The 15,179-nt window shown below is 41.0% G+C and overlaps 1 protein-coding gene, 1 long non-coding RNA gene and 1 pseudogene across 3 annotated transcripts in view; 1 reads left to right on the forward strand and 2 right to left on the reverse strand.

The window, feature by feature from the left end:
- THSD4 (thrombospondin type 1 domain containing 4) overlaps positions 1 to 15,179 on the forward strand; it is a 572,383-nt gene that overhangs the window by 432,141 nt on the left and 125,063 nt on the right. The gene's annotated exons all lie outside the window — the stretch shown is intronic.
- LOC309624902 overlaps positions 1 to 15,179 on the reverse strand; it is a 280,987-nt gene that overhangs the window by 236,441 nt on the left and 29,367 nt on the right. The gene's annotated exons all lie outside the window — the stretch shown is intronic.
- Positions 2,853 to 15,063, reverse strand: LOC309624894 (small ribosomal subunit protein uS15 pseudogene; annotated as a pseudogene). The gene has a single exon. The product of its transcript is annotated as a small ribosomal subunit protein uS15 pseudogene (transcript).

Here is a 15,179-nt window from a genome sequence, read left to right on the forward strand (position 1 = left end):
GTATTATCCCCAATTTACAGATAAGAAACTGAGGTCGACAGGTTACTTCACCAGCTCCAAGTCACATAGCTAGGAAGGCACAGAGACAGACCCAACACGGGGTTTGGCTCAGAATTCGAGAGCTGCGTTGCTCTCTCCCTGGACAGCTAAGGGATCGCACTGGAGGGTTTTAAATCCAGAGAGTGACATGAAGGACAAGGTCCTCTTGGCCTGCTCTTCTTAGCCCTGGCTTGTATATTGGTGACGGGTCTAAAGAAGATTAACTACCAGCTGACACGAGAGAACCCTTTCTTGTTCTTTGGGATTTATGAGCTGAAGACTGATTATATGGAGAGGGGCGAAAAAAACAGAAAATGTAATGTAGGTTTTTAATGTTAATAGGTAACATATATATGAGTTCACACAAATTAGTTAACAAATGTGACCCACTGCAGTGATTTCAAAACAGTGTTGTATAGTTAATAATTGTGGAAGGGGTCATTTCACTAGGAATTAATTTGAGCTGTTCTCAGCTCGGCCACGTCTCTGAAACCTCCCACATCTCTCCAGCTTTTCAGACCTGAAGGTCAGAGGCATGACATCCAGGTCCAGGGTCACCTCAGGGTTTAACTCAGGCTCTGGCCAGATTAGCCACATGGGTTTGATTTGCTCTCTTGAAAGATCCAAATTGGCCAATAATCTCTCTTGGCCACACATAGGGAGTGTAAGAAAAATAACAATCAGAACTACCATTTATTGAGTGCTTACTGTATGCCAGACACATAGAGAAAATTAACTCCCTTGGGCACATTTGGGACCCAATAAGCAAACCAAATTAAAGACAGACTCCCTGGCATGGAATCCAAGACTGTCATCAGCAATAAAGAAGTGAAAACTGTTTGCAAAAGGGATTTAGATAATCTGTTTTAGAGCACATTGAATCATGCATATTCCTTCCCTAACTTAAAGAAGAATACACTGGTATTAAATAGGAGAAAGCGGGACTTCCCTGGTGGTCCAGAGCGTAAGACTCTGCGCTCCCAATGCAGGGGGTCCAGGTTCGATCCTGGTCTGGGAACTAGATCCCACATGCCGCAACTAAAAAAAAAAAGATCCTGCATGCTGCTACGAAGACCCGGTGCAGCCAAAACAAATAAATAAGTATTAAAAAATACATAGGAGAAAGCATCAGATTGACAAGCAGTTGATAGTGGCAACCACTCATGTGTCCCGAAGAAAATGAATGCTGCAGAGAGGAAGGAACCGTGTGGCACTCTGCCTGTTGGGATGTGTCACCCCTGCTGCAGGGCCCCTCCATCCACCTTCTGCCCTGTCCTATCTTCCAGCCCTTCATTTTCTGTCCATTGCTCCTGTTAGTTAGAGAAACACCCATTTCATAAGCATGTGTGAACTGCGGAGATCCACTATCATCCAGAAAATGGCATCTTTAGGAAGGCACTGGGGCAGACTGAAGGCAATGCTAATTTTTTCACAACAGAACTCCTGTGAGAATGGGGCTCAAATCAGCAAGGACTGCCCTTGTAGAAACAGTCTGTCTCGCCACAGGAGGGAGATTACAATGGGGGCGGGGTTCCACTTAGTAGGGACGGATGTGTGGGACGTTCCTGGTTCCAGTAATTTACTCTCTGTGCTCAAGTGTAAACTCAGGTGATTTATATACATTCATTTACATATTTACTGGAAGATGCTCATGCATTAATAGACTCTCTTTTCCCAGATTGAATAAAATGCGGTCTTTATACTTCTTTGCTTATGTAAGAGGAGGTAACACCCTGACAGTCATTCCTCAAATATAAGTTGGAGGCAAACAGAGCACAGAGCAGACAGGGCAGTCATATGATGGCAGTGGGGGACTAGAGGGGTGCCCCTCGGTGAGTTGGCATGTACGTATATTTACATCCACATGTGTATGTATGTATATGTGTGTGTATGTATGTATGCATTTGTGTGTGTGTGTGTGTGTCTGTGTGTGTGTGTGTGTGTCTGTGTGTAGGAGAAAGACAGGCTGGGGTGTGGAGAGGGTTACATGAATGAACACCATGCTGACCTCTATTCTTAGCATACAACTATTTGCAGAGGCCTTGGCGGTTTTTCATGTGCATTTAGATGCCTTACTAGAAAAAGCATTGCACTTATGGCTGCTTGGGCCCAAACCTCAGTTATGCCACCTTACCAGCTGCGCAATCAGTAAATATGAGAAGTGTCAGCGGTAGCCAGTTCCAGTCAGTAGATAACACATTTCCCTTCTGTATCCCTGACCCTTTCAGTGTCCTAATATTGCTGTACTGATCTCCTGTTTCCTGTGTCTGGCATTTGGAGAGTCCTGGGGTTTTCACTGGAATATTAAAGTATTGCCGTTTCCTCCTAGACATAGATTAAGGGTGGTCCCAGGCTAGCCTTTTCCAGTTCGTGCTGCCTGCTTCCCACTGCCATTGTTTCCTATGGAAGTTACCTCCCCTCAGAAGCCCTGTGCCCATCCGCAGCGGAAGCTCAGCACGCCTCCTCTTTTCTCAGTAAGCACCCTGCGGACACCTGCTCTGTGCTGGGGACCCTCAGGAGCTCACCGTCTAGACATAGGAGAGACGATCAATAACAACTAACCATTGTATAACATGACAGGTGAGCAATTAATGTTATGTGCAGAGGAGAGAGAAGGATTAACCCAGCTTGGGGAGGTCAGAGAAGGCTTCAGAGGAAAAGACATTTCAGTTGGAACTTGAGGGATGATTTTTGTTTGACAGGCCAATGAGGACAATTAAGGCAGAGCCTACAGCATGATAGGATTAAGGGACAGGGAATAGTCTGGAATACCTGGATCGGGGTGGGGGGGGGGTGTGCTGGTTGAGTATGTAAGTTGTAGAATGGGAAATGGCTATAAATAAGGTTGGAAAATTAGGCAGGGGTCAGGTCTTGCAGGCTTGGAGCTGAGCAGAATTTGAGTGCAAGCTCTTTGCCCCGAGAACTGCTGCTGTAGAGAGGCATTTAAGTCAGTGCGTGTACCATTCGTAGCTAAGGCATTTGTGGGCCCAGAGTACTGGGTCACTTGAAAGACATCCCCTGTTAGCCAGTTCTGTGGAAATGGACAACCCTCAAAGACTTGGGGAACACTAGCTGTGTGGTCAGGGAGGGGCCAGAAGGCCTGGGAGACCTTTGGAATAGGGTCATGAATGACCAGTATCTTTGTGCTTTTGTCAGTTTAATCACTAAAGGGGAATTAAAGCCTTTTGTAAAAGAGGTAATGAGGCTTTCTAAGGTTGGATGAGCTCACAGTTTCAACTAATCACCCCTCAGTGGGGCTGATGCCAGACTTCTTCTGCAAACTTCTTTGTAAGATGGCTCCTTGAATGGAAGGATTTCTACAAACAGATAATTCATAGAGGAAATGGTTTCACAGAGATGGAGGATCCAGAATTCAAAGGGCAGACAGCAGGAAGGCAGAATGGCGTCGGCATCCCAGGCTCTGTGAGGTTACTTGGATTGTTAGTGTGTGAACCGTACAAGGTTGTCCATGGCTGTTTTCACCCGTGAAAAGGGGTAGGTTCCATGGCTGCAGCTGTTGACAGAGACAAAGAGGGATGTGCAGCTGCTTCAACTTTTGACACATTGCTGTGGGACTGGAATGGGAGGCCATTCAACTTCCTCTCACGTCTTCTTTGCCTTCTGAATTCTGCAATTGAAAGGATCACACTCAGACAGAGGCCCCAGCTGTGAAATTAATTCCCAACAGAGTCAATGCATTGATACGTTTCAAAGGCCCAATCCAGGGTACTCCAATGAGCTTAGAGCAAGGTGGATGATTGTCGACGCTTTCCTGAAATTTCTGACTGTTGCTAAATGTGACTGAAGGCAGAATGCTATTGCCATCAGTAGGAAAGAGTCAGCAAATTCACAAATTGTGCTTTTGATAATAATTCTATCTTGAAAGGTACTGTTTATTTAATAAAAGCCTTTGTCACTTGGTCACATGAATAACCAAGGTAAAGCCTTTGTGGAGTCTGCTTCCTTAATGAAAAAGCATTGTGAAATTCACCTTGACTTACGGAAAAGCAAATGCATTTTCATTTGCTAATGGCCAGTCACAGGCATAGTGTTTACATAAGCAAAGCTGGTGAAGAGCAACCTTTCCCCAAGTGTGTTCCAATACCTTTGGTCCTTTGAGAGTCCTGCTCAGGAGAGGGTTTATATGCGAGTAAATCCAAGAAATGCTGTGTGTTATATGCTCCTCTTGGAGATTCACGAGGCCCACTGGCATAGTAAAGACACTGAGGAAACCTGGTTGACTTTGTACAATTTAGCATTTCCCAAACTTGTTTTCCATGGAGCCATTGTTTTGGGGTGTTTTTTTCCCCTATTTTTAACATCCTTTAAAATCCTGCATATTCAGAACGACTTTAGGAAATGCTGCTTTGGATAACTAAGACATAAATAGGAGTAGGATTTATTGATTTAAATTGTCTTTGCTCACTTTTGACAACGTTGAGCCAGGTCATCATTAGCTTGGAGATATTTATCGAGCCACATATATAAAATGAGTCACAGTCTCTCTCTCCAAACCCCTCTTCCTTATCTGGATCCTCTCATGTTCATAACTCCCCACATCCACCCAAGCAAAACTGGCCTGACCATGTCAATTTTCCTCTACACCCTGTTTAGGAAGCTCTATCCATACCAACTGTTGTGCTCGGAAAGGTTCTTCTATCCACATATGGGATCATATCCCATGTAAACCACTAAATCCATGCACAACCTATGAACTCCAATAAAAACCAGTCCTGATTAGGTGGAATGTAGTATCACGTTTGGACCAAATTCCCAGCTGACCAATATGCCTCCTTTTTTGTGGAGCGTAAGTATAACTCATCTAAGCTTGGAGTATGTGTAACCAATATCCACCTATGGTCTGAAAGGAGATTTGCTGCATGTTGACCAGACTGTAAGCTCACTGAATAAATAGACCCTTTTCCCTGTCCTCCCCTCACTACAGGGTATATTTATTAATTCAACTTTTAACCGCAGAAGCCAGCTCCAGACGTGGAGGCTTTATGGTTAGAGCTGGGTCATCAGAACGGTAGAATAGCAATGCTCGCTCCCTGAAGTACCTTGTCTTCTTTTAAAAACTCAACTACTCTGTTTCGGCTAAATATTTATCTGTCTTCCCCAAATAAATATTTGCCAGTGTTTGAGAGAACTCTACCCACTTCTTGCATTTCCTTGCCATCATTTACTTTGTTCTGTTGCCCATCCCAGTCTGGATTCAGCCACCTTTACTCCTGAGGACACTGGTAACTGCCTAATTATCATGTCCACTTGGCATTGTCACAGCTTTATTTTTTCCACCTCCTCAAAGTCTTCTTGAGGACCGATTCTCCTGACTTATAGGATGCTGAATTCTCCTTGTTCTCACATGCCCTTGAAGTCAGCCCTTCCAGTCTCTCTGTCTTCTGCACGGAATGCTTCCATCCATTTAACTCATTTATCTCCAACCACCTAAGGTTGCTGCCCCACCTCTGATTCTTTTGGAATACTGCAGGGAATAAACAAGTAAACTGAACCTGCTGCTTCCTCCAAATATTTCTGTTTCTCTAAATGAAATCATAAATTTCCCAGGTCAATTGAATTTAAAACATCAGGATTATCTTTGACTTCCCTGTCTCCCTGACCTCCTGTGACATTTGTGACCATGTCATAAATTTGGAGGCACGGGGGCAGGTCTGTGAAAGATATTTATTTCTTCTGTTTCCTGCTCAAATAAACAGACTTTATTTAATCCATTTTATTTTATGCCGGGAAGTTGTCCTGCTCTCTAACATCCTCATACATTAGTTCAAAATGCTCCCTGGCTTGGTTCCTATGTAAGTTATTGTCATCTAAAAGTTGTATGTGTTTTATCAGAGCCCTCTATTTATTTACAATTCCGGTGGCTGCCTTCTGGTGAATGGCCATGGCTGTTAATGATTTTGTAATCCTAGATCAGAGGTTTTACTCACCGCCTGGCTCAACCTTGTACGGGATTTTTGGAAAGAAGGGGAAGAGTGAAATTTCGTTCCATTTTCATAAAGCTTCATCTCACTGGATAGGAAAGCCATAAATCTGAAAGGTTTAAATAACAGTTTCTGAAAATATTTAATTAAATCAGAAATGCTTAGTTGGAAGACATACTTCAAGTATAGGAAGAGAGGGAGAGGTTAGTGTGGGTGAGAGTCAGTGTGGAACATTTCAAAAAAAAGATAAGACTTTGAGTGGAGATGAAGAATATGTAATATTTGAAGAGAGCAGTAACTGGAGACAAGGAACTCAGGGGCTATTTCTTCCTCCTTTTAAAATGGAGAGAGGCAACGAGCTAGACCTGGCAGGGGGAGAAGCACGCCACCTGAGTGTAGGTGAAACCCCTACCCCAGCAGTTCACATTTACTGAGACTGACTCTGCGCTGGGTGCTTTTACAACCAGAAGATGAGACCTGCGTGTGAGGAGTCTCCACCAGCTCGGGATAGGAAGATGCCACCCTTCCTACCAAGCCACTGCCCTCAATTCAAAAACAGGACCCAAGAAAGGACTGGCCTTTGGAGCGGTTCTTAGATTACACTACCTTCGATGTAAATCAACTTGTACAGATTTGCTTTTGCAAATGAAAACAGTGGGCCAGTGTTTTATAGCTCTCTACTTCTGCCCTCAGCCTTGTTCACTTCTCCCTTTTAAATATAAATGGAAAAATGGAAACGAGGTTTCCATGATGCACAGGATCTCTATTTTCAGAAAAGATAAACAGGATCTCCTGTTCAGAGACTCCAAAGAGAAATATGGCTCCCAAAGGGATGGAGGACAAAATAAATGAAAATGTTGCTAGATAGGTAAGTGAATTTATAAAATTGGACAACCAAACAAAACCTCTAAACTCAATTCACTTTACCATTGAAAGAAACACCATTGAAAGAAAATGAGAACCAGGGAAAGGAGGGAAACTTCCAAAGAAACCCATGAAGCTGTCTCTAGAGATCTCACGAGCCCGGGTTTCCAAAAGTTTGGTCACATGGGCGGAAGGGGATCACGCACCCAGATGAACACACACAGCAGTGAAACGTAGGAAAACAGGGTCAGGAAGGCCAAGGGTGGAATCAACCAGGACTCTTGAAAAAAGGGCCTCTAGATCATTTGGATGTCTTGTTGGCCTGTAGGTAAGCAAGGCATCAGAAACAGTGGTCAGGGTAATATATGCATTTAAGGTACAGGAATCCTAGGTTTGGGGCCCAGCGAGCAGCCTCATTTCCACAGGTGTCCGGTCAATAGTTCACTGCTGAGCTACTGACGGGTGCACTCATTTCCTAATAATGTGACACCGGACATGTCACTGAGCCTGTTTTCCCAGCTGTAAATGAGGATAAAAATACCTCATCAGATTGCTATGAGGACTAGAAAGGACTGAAGGAGTATATATGAGATATACATAATATGTACTTTATACTGAGTGAATGTTCAACAAAAACGGAAGCTGCTCCTTCAATTCGTCATCATTATCATCCTTTAGAGCAAGTAGGAACAGAGTGCAGGGTCAGGCCTACTCCTTAGGGTCCCAAGAATAATGTTATTAAATAGCGAAGAGAAACAAGGGCTGTTCCTACATGGATTCTGTGTTTTCCTGGGTGGACATTGCTCTTTACGTGGGAAACGAGAAACAGGGTAAAGAGGCACCTGCAGCCCAGGGTAACTGAGGAGGTGGAGCTCTTGAGATGAATTTGGGCTTCTGGCCAATCCTAATTGTTTGTGGACTGGCCCCAGAACCCCAGGGAGAGATACTCCTTCAGTGTGGATGAATGTGTGTTCCCATGGCAACTTGCTCCTGGGCTATGGTAATCTTCTCATCACTTACGTGACTCTCCCCACTGGATAGAGGCTCCGCAAGGGCAGAGATTGTGTCTCATTCACTGCCATTCCCAGCTCCCATTACAGCAGCTGGCCCAGAACAGACACACAATACAAATGTGCCAAGACTAGAGATAGACAAATGTCTACATTTTCAAAATGAAGAAGGGTAAAATTTGGGAACTACAAATATCTAAGCTTGATGGTAGTTCCAAAAAAAAAAAAAAATCTGGAAATAGCTGGTTTGAAAATCTGCAGTTCATCTAGAAATGATCTGGAAATTTGAGCTGACTTTCTTTAAAAACCACTAGTGCAATGAAAAGATGCTGAAAGCGAATCTAATTATATATTGCATTACTAGAAATATAGGGTCCTGAGTAATCATAGTTCTCTTTGAATTGCTGGTCAGACCACATTATGTTCTGTTCCGAGCAGCTCACTTTCAGAAGGGCTCTGATAATCTCTAGATTATCAGAGGGAGGGTGTCCAGGACCATTCATTAGAGTCCCTATCAAATAAGTACAGTTGAGAGAGCTGGCGTGGTTTAACCTGGAGAATCTTGGTGGAGGTAAGCAGGAAGAGGCAGCAATGCCATCTTCAAAGCTCTGGAAAATAGGTGTAGATCTCCTTTGTTCTACTTACAAAGGCAGAACTGGGACCAATGGGTAGAAGTAATAAGGAGCCTGTATTTAATCCACCATAAAGAAGAATTTCCTAGAAAATAGAATTGTGCTGCCCCCAGACACCAAGAGAAAATGTTCCACAGAAGTGCCTGGATAACCTGTTCAGGGAAGGTGTACGTGGGATTCCTGCATTGAGCAAGAGGTTTGAACTGGGTGGTCTTCAACACCAGGAATTCATGATGGTGAATTAATCATGAACAGGTTCGGCTCTCTACAAGGAACCTTTCCAGATGAGGGCCCACTGTACAGCAAAGCCCCTTGGAGGCTCCATTCACATTATTTTCCAGGTCAACTGCTCACAGTAACCCGTATCTGTCATAGGGATTCAAAAGAGTTTAGCAATTCGTTTAAAGCAACTTCCTACCTGTCACCAGGGAGTGGCCAATCTATAATTAATTCTAGTTTTTAAAAGATAATTTGTAAGTTAGAACATTGATTCACATCACATCATGTGATATCATGGCAAATGTCAGCAGAAGTTTCTAGTGATAAATCAACTAACGTGAACTCCAACCTGAGAGTTCTTGAATTCCTCAAATTCCCTATCTCAAATTCCTCTCCTCCAGTTGTTTTTAGAACATTTAATAGCAATCTTCTACTTTTAAAATGAAATCACATAAAAGCCAGAAATAAAGTAATGAAGTACATAAAATTAGACTATAATCTTTTTCTTAAATTATTTTAGTTTAAATTTTTTCCACCATCATTTAGGTTTCACTTCTACTCTTATTAGTAATTTCTTATTGTCTGCCCCTTTTCTTCTTCTTCCTGCCTTTCATTTCCTTTCATCTTCTTTTCCTCTAAAATTTATATATATATATTTGAATTTTATTTTATTTTATTTTTTTATACAGCAGGTTCTTATTAGTCATCCATTTTATACACATCAGTGTATACATGTCAATCCCAAATGCCCAATTCATCACACCACCACCCCCACCCCCCCCGCCGCTTTCCCCCCTTGGTGTCCATACGTTTGTTCTCTACATCTGTGTCTCAATTTCTGCCCTGCAAACCTATTCATCTGTACCATTTTTCTAGGTTCCATATATATGCGTTAATATACGATATTTGTTTTTCTCTTTCTGACTTACTTCACTCTCTATGACAGTCTCTAGATCCATCCACATCTCTACAAATGACCCAGTTTCGTTCCTTTTATGGCTGAGTAATATTCCATTGTATATATGTACCACATCTTCTTTATCCATTCGTCTGACCATGGACATTTAGGTTGCTTCCATGACCTGGCTATTGTAAATAGTGCTGCAGTGAACATTGGGGTGCATGTGTCTTTTTGAAATATGGTTTTCTCTGGGTATATGTCCAGTAGTGGGATTGCTGAGTCATATGGTAATTCTATTTTTAGTTTTATCAGGAACCTCCATACTGTTCTCCATAGTGGCTGTATCAATTTACATTCCCACCAACAGTGCAAGAGGGTTTCCTTTTCTCCACACCCTCTCCAGCATTTGTTGTTTGTAGATTTTCTGAAGATGCCCATTCTAACTGGTGTGAGGTGATACCTCATTGTAGTTTTGATTTGCATTTCTCTAATAATTAGTGATGTTGAGCAGCTTTTCATGTGCTTCTTGGCCATCTGTATGTCTTCTTTGAAGAAATGTCTATTTAGGTCTTCTGCCCATTTTTGGATTGGGTTGTTTTTTTTTTCATATTGAGCTGCATGAGCTGTTTATATATTTTGGAGATTAATCCTTTGTCCGTTGATTCGTTTGCAAATATTTTCTCCCATTTTTAGGGTTGTCTTTTCCTCTTGTTTATGGTTTCCTTTGCTGTGCAAAAGCTTTTAAGTTTCATTAGGTCCCATTTGTTTATTTTTGGTTTTATTTCCATTACTCTAGGAGGTGAATCAAAAAAGATCTTGCTGTGATTTATGTCAGAGTGTTCTTCCTATGTTTTCCTCTAAGAGTTTATAGTGTCCGCTCTTACATTTAGGTCTCTAATCCATTTTGAGTTTATTTTTGTGTATGGTGTTAGGGAGTGTTCTAATTTCATTCTTTTACATGTAGCTGTCCAGTTTTCCCAGTACCACTTATTGAAGAGACTGTCTTTTCTCCATTGTATATCCTTGCCTCCTTTGTCATAGATTAGTTGACCATAGGTCGTGGGTTTATCTCTGGGCTTTCTATCTTGTTCCATTGATCTATGTTTCTGTTTTTGTGCCAGTACCTTATTGTCCTGATTACTGTAGCTTTGTAGTATAGTCTGAAGTCAGAGAGTCTGATTCCTCCAGCTCCATTTTTTTCCCCTCAAGACTGCTTTGGCTATTCTGGGCCTTTTGTGTCTCCATACAAATTTTAAGATTTTTTGTTCTAGTTCCATAAAAAATGCCATTGGTAATTTGATAGGGATTGCATTGAATCTGTAGATTGCTTTGGGTAGTATAGTCATTTTCACAATATTGATTCTTCCAGTCCAAGAACGTGGTATATCTCTCCATCTGTTGGTATCATCCTTAATTTCTTTCATCTGTGTCTTATAGTTTTCTGCATGCAGGTCTTTTGTCTCCCTCGGTAGGTTTATTCCTAGGTATTTTATTCTTTTTGTTGCAGTGGTAAATGGGAGTGTTTCCTTAATTTCTCTTTCAGATTTTTCATCATTAGTGTATAGGAATGCAAGAGATTTCTGTGCATTAATTTGTATCCTGCAACTTTACCAAATTCGTTGATTAGCTCTAGTAGTTTTCTGGTGGCATCTATAGGATTCTCTATGTATAGTATCATGGCATCTGCAAACAGTGACAGCTTTACTTCTTCTTTTCCAATTTGTATTCATTTTATTTCTTTTTCTTCTCTGATTGCCATGGCTAGGACTTCCAAAACTATGTTGAATAACAGTGGTGAGAGTAGTGGACATCCTTGTCTCATTCCTGATCTTAGAGGAAATGCTTTCAGTTTTTCACCATTGAGAATGATGTTCGCTGTGGGTTTGTCATATATGGCCTTTATTATGTTGAGGTAGCTTCCCTCTATGCCCACTTTATGGAGAGTTTTTATCATAAGTGGGTGTTGAATTTTGTCAAAAGCTTTTTCTGCATCTATTGAGATGATCATATGGTTTTTATTCTTCAATTTGTTAATATGGTGTTTCACATTGATTGATTTGCATATATTGAAGAATCCTTGCATCCCTGGGATAATCCCACTTGATCATGGTGTATGATCCTTTTCATGTGTTGTTGGATTCTGTTTGCTAGTATTTTGTTGAGGATTTTTGCATCTATATTCATTAGTGATATTGGTCTGTAATTTTCTTTTTTTTGTAGTGTCTTTGTCTGGTTTTGGTATCAGTGATGGTGGCCTCACAGAATGAGTTTGGGAGTGTTCCTTCCTCTGCAATTTTTTGGAAGAGTTTGAGAAGGATGGGTGTTAGCTCTTCTCTAAATGTTTGATAAAATTCACCTGTGAAGCCATCTGGTCCTGGACTTGTCTTTGTTGGAAGATTTTTAATCACAGTTTCAATTTCATTACTTGTGATTGATCTGTTCATATTTTCTATTTCTTCCTGGTTCAGTCTTGGAAGGTTATACCTTTCTAAGAATTTGTCCATTTCTTCCAGGTTATCCATTTTATTGGCATAGAGTTGCTTGTAGTAGTCTCTTAGGATGCTTTGTATTTCTCCAGTGTCTGTTATAACTTCTCCTTTTTCATTTCTAATTTTATTGATTTGAGTCCTCTCCGTCTTTTTCTTGATGAGTCTGGCTAATGGTTTATCAATTTTGTTTATCTTCTCAAAGAACCAGCTTTTGGTTTTATTGATCTTTGCTATTGTTTTCTTTGTATCTATTTCATTAATTTCTGCTCTGATCTTTATGATTTCTTTCCTTCTGCTAACTTTGGGTTTTGTTTGTTCTTCTTTCTCTAGTTCCTTTAGGTGTAAGGTTAGATTGTTTATTTGAGGTTTTTCTTGTTTCTTGAGGTAGGTTTGTATAGCTATAAACTTGCCTCTTCTAACTGCTTTTGCCACATCCCATACGTTTTTGGATCATAGTGTTTTCATTGTCATTTGTCTCTAGGTATTTTTTGATTTCCTCTTTTATTTCTTCAGTGATCTCTTGGTTATTTAGTAACATATTGTTTAGCCTCCATGTGTTTGTGTTTTTTACGTTTTTTTCCCCTGTAATTGATTTCTAATCTCATAGCATTGTGGTCAGAAAAGATGCTTGATATGATGTCAATTTTCTTAAATTTACTGAGGCTTGATTTGTGACCCATGATGTGATCTATCCTGGAAAATGTTCTGTGCACACTTGAGAAGAAAGTGTAATCTGGTGTTTTTGGATGGAATGTCCTATAAATATCAATTAAATCTATCTGGTCTATTGTGTCATTTAAAGCTTCTGTTTCCTTATTTATTTTCATTTTGGATGATCTGTCCATTGGTGAAAGTGAGGTGTTAAAGTCCCCCACTATGATTGTGTTACTGTCAATTTCCTCTTTTATAGCTGTTAGGAGTTGCCTTATGTATTGAGGTGCTCCTATGTTGAGTGCATATATATTTATAATTGCTATATCTTCTTCTTGGATTGATCCCTTGATCATTATGTAGTGTCCTTCCTTGTCTCTTGTAACATTCTTTATTTTAAAGTCTATTTTATCTGATATGAGTATAGCTACTGCAGCTTTCTTTTGATTTCCATTTGCATGGAATATCTTTTTCCATCCCCTCACTTTCAGTCTTTATGTGTCCCTAGGTCTGAAGTGGGTCTCTTGTAGACAGCATATATATGGGTCTTGTTTTTGTATCCATTCAGCAAGCCTGTGTCTTTTGGTTGGAGCATTTAATCCACTCACATTTAAGGTAATTATCGATATGTATGTTCCTATTACCATTTTCTTAATTGTTTAGGGTTTGTTTTTGTAGGTCCTTTTCTTCTCTTGTGTTTCCCACTTAGAGAAGTTCCTTTAGCATTTGTTCTAGAGCTGGTTTGTTGGTGCTGAATTCTCTTAGCTTTTGCTTGTCTGTAAAGCTTTTGATTTCTCCATGGAATCTGAATGAGATCCTTGCCGGGTAGAGTAATCTTGGTTGTAGGTTCTTCCCTTTCATCACTTTAAGTATATCATGCCACTCCCTTCTAGCTTGTAGGGTTTCTGCTGAGAAATCAGCTGTCAACCTTATGGGAGTTCCCTTGTATGTTATTTGTCATTTTTCCCTTGCTGCTTTCAATAATTTTTCTTTGTCTTTAATTTTTGCCAGTTTGATTACCATGTGTCTCAGCATGTTTCTCCTTGGGTTTATCCTGTATGGGACTCTCTGTGCTTCCTGGACTTGGGTGGCTATTTCTTTTCCCACGTTAGGGAAGTTTTTGACTATAATCTCTTCAAATATTTTCTTGGGTCCTTTCTCTCTCTCTTCTCCTTCTGGGACCCCTATAATGCGACTGTTGTTGCGTTTAATGTTGTCCCAGACGTCTCTTAGGCTGTCTTCATTTCTTTTCATTCTTTTTTCTTTATTCTGTTCCGCAGCAGTGAATTACACCATTCTGTCTTCCAGGTCACTTATCCATTCTTCTGCCTCAGTTTTTCTGCTATTGATTCCTTCAAGTGTATTTGTCATTTCAGTTATCTCTATTGTTTGTTCTTTAATTCTTCTAGATCTTTGTTAAACATTTCTTGCATCTTCTCAGTCTTTGCCTCCATTATCTTTGTTAAACATTTCTTGCATCTTCTCAGTCTTTGCCTCCATTCTTTTTCCGATGTCCCGGATCATCTTCACTATCATTTTGAATTCTTTTTGTGGAAGGTTGCCTATCTCCACTTCATTTAGTTGTTTTTCTGGGGTTTTATCTTGTTCCTTCAACGGGTACGTAGCCCTCTGCCTTTTCATCTTGTCTGTCTTTCTGTGAGTGTGGTTTTTGTAGAAGTGGGTCCTTTAAATACCAGAAAACCAGAGCTGCTCTGGAGCTGCTGGGAGAGCACTGCAGGAGCCTGAAGACCCTGGGGTTTGCAAAGGATCTTGCTGTTACCTTGTTTTACTTGTTCATCACTCTTGGAGATGTTTGCCTTATTACAGTAAGTTTATCTCTTGGTTTATGACAGTTAGCCACTTTTAAGACTATTTCCAATTTGGGGGGAGGACTCCGTTGGTCTGGTAATATCGAGCCAACTGGTGAATACGGCTCTCAATCAGAATCAGACGGAATTTAGCATCTTTGTCCTTTCTGTTTCTCTCGAGATGCTTTTGAACAGCAACAGCTTCTTAATTAAATGATAGAGATCCTCAGGAAGATCAGGAGCAAGTCCTTTGGACTTAAGAATTCTCTAGATTTTATTGCCTGTCACAAAACGTACTTGTGCAACACCATGTGAGTCTCTCAGGATCACACCGATTTGCGAGGGGGTCAGGCCCTTCTTGGCCAGTTTCTATATCTGCTCCTTCACGTCGTCAGACGTCAGCTTCAGCCGGGTGGGGACACTGTGGTGGTAGGGCAGAGCCAACTGGGATAGGCCCTTCCCGGAAGCATGCATGCGACCAAGTTTATAGTTTTTAAACTTTCCCAGGACTCAATTAATATCACTTAAGAAAATTTTTGTGGGACCACTGAAGTCTTGGGGCTGCTGCATTTAATACTCAGCCGAACCCTGGAAACCCAATCTGTAGCCAAACATTTGGCTTTG

The sequence above is a fragment of the Balaenoptera borealis genome (assembly GCF_965194805.1).
Source record: "Balaenoptera borealis genome assembly, chromosome: 3".
Classification (NCBI taxonomy): domain Eukaryota; kingdom Metazoa; phylum Chordata; class Mammalia; order Artiodactyla; family Balaenopteridae; genus Balaenoptera; species Balaenoptera borealis.